The sequence below is a fragment of the Danio rerio genome, chromosome 23 (genome assembly GCF_049306965.1).
Source record: "Danio rerio strain Tuebingen ecotype United States chromosome 23, GRCz12tu, whole genome shotgun sequence".
Lineage (NCBI taxonomy): Eukaryota > Metazoa > Chordata > Actinopteri > Cypriniformes > Danionidae > Danio > Danio rerio.
The window spans coordinates 29,896,594-29,899,003 of NC_133198.1; positions in this window are offsets into that span (position 1 = coordinate 29,896,594).

Sequence of the window (2,410 nt, forward strand, 5' to 3'; positions counted from 1 at the left end):
TTGGACGTTGGACATAGGGGTTCTGGTGTGATTTTAGGTTGGATGTTGGGGTTCTAATGTCAGCCAGATTTTCATTTTATTTTAGATTTTTAATATAAATTAAACTTTACTGGCATTCAGTGTGGACAGCAAAGTAAGAATTTAATTGTACAGGAAACCTTTTCCTTAATGTGGATATGACAATAAACACTTTGATTCTTGTATCTATGATTACAAGCTAAGAACCACATTAGAACCATTTTATTTTTAAATCTATAATAACTTTACAGTCAAATTACTGTATAAACAAAATATTGCAATTTAACTACAAACAATTTCCTGGAAATGCATTGTGACATGATAACAGTTGATCTATCTAACAACAGAGCAAAGGCAAAAAGTACTGCTCTAAACCATTGCTGTGAAATTACCATCTAATTTCAGTGAGAAGAATAATTTAATTAATAGGGGATGGGGAGAGAAGTGTTTGCGTAAGTCCATTCCTCTCTCAGCCTGCTGTCTCTGAGGTGTTTTACATACAAATATAACCTTGAAAGTGTCAGAGCCAGCGTGCCTGGTGTCTATCAGACCACTTTAGCCTTCTGAGACTCCCAGAGGGCTGAAATTCTCTACTGGCCCATCAGGCCAATAAACTTTTGGCCTCCCACCTAAATACATGTGTCCAAAACAAACACAGACAGGGATCAAAGAGTAATTTGTCAAAAAATCCAGCCAGTTAGTAATGTAATCAAAGCTTTTCATGGTTTTAATCAAGGGGATTTTTCATCCGAGTCATGTTACTTTACTGTAAAAGTACTTAAAATAAGCCAAGCATGTTGAAATATATAACTAGAGGATGACTATAATTCTGTTTTCAGGGAAGGGGGATTTTAATTTTAATTTAGGTGGACATTTGAGATTATTGATGATTTTAAAGATCTCAGAAATAAAAGGAAAACCCCTCAAAGTCCTCTTGTGAAAGAGTGTAGGCAGTTCACATGTCATTAGGTGAAAGTAAAGTCATCGGGTGGAGAGACAAATGTGTGAATAAGTCTATTGACCTCATGTTTGTGGCTATTGGTGCTGAATACAAACAATCTAATTAATTACCCCAGAGACAATGAAGATGCCAGAAAAGTCAACTGGCATGATTTAGCTTGTATGTGACAGACATTCAGTATAAGGTACTATATCAAATGCTTCTCAAATGAGACCCAAGGCTGCATCCAAAATCACACACTCTCGAATATGTGCTTATTTTGGATCAACTATGTTGAAACCAAAAAATGTATACTCTAATGTCCATAATTAATTATGGTTTATTAAGTTGTAACCACTCACTGATTACATTTGTACAGGGTGCGAATTAGCCAACATGGGTGGTTTGGGGGGATAGACCCCCCCTAATGAATGCTTGATCCCCCTATAGGTGTCAAAACAAGATGTATGGGTCAGCCCTTTAATAGTGAGAAATTGTTTTTCCTGATCTGTATCTTAAATAATAATATTAATAATTAAAATAATAGATAAGACAAACTTACATTTGACCACCCCAAAATGGTTCATACCATAACAGGGGTTCATGTATAATTGTGCCAATTAGTCTTTGCAAGACTCATTCAACACTTAACCAGCAGATCTAGAGCAGCTATGGATATCGTAAATGGTCACGAGACAGTTTTCCTGTAAAATAGGTGTTTATATTTACATAGAGCCTAAAAGAAAAATTAGACACGTAATTTAAATAGTTTAAGCTAGTAACCTCTGAAATAATCAGGTACTGTATTTCAGAATACATTTATTGTCCCTTAAAACACTGAAAACTTTTTATGTCATTTAAATAAATAGATCAATTTAATTCACTGAAAACTTAACAAAAAATTAAATAAAATTGACCCCCTGATCGCCAATGTATAATTCACATCCTGCATTTGTACAATAGTTTTACTACAAATACCATGGTTAAGATGTGGTTGGAGTGGAATACTCATGGTTAATTGGTTACTATAGTTTTGTATCTCTTTTATCTGTAGTATCACATGGTTAATATCCATAAGTGATGAATTTGTGCAGTATGAATGGATAGTTATCTGGATGTTGACGTGTTGCATCCAATTTATTTGCCTACTTTTTAAATTCAGACATAGGCTAATTATTCTGTCACATCCTGTTTTTAACAGCCCATAAGACTCTTTTGTAGCCACAAAATAACCCTAGCTTGGTCATTTTGATCAGATAGGGATATAAAACTAGCACATTTTCCATGGAATATTGAAGTCATTAGACAGGAAGAGACTAAAGTTTCCCAAAAGGCTGAGTCGTCGGGAAAATACATTTCTAGACAGAGAAAAGAATGCAAGACGTCATGCGCATCGTGCACGCTGATTGGCTGTGGTGCGGCATATATAAACCCCCAGTCCACAGTTCAATC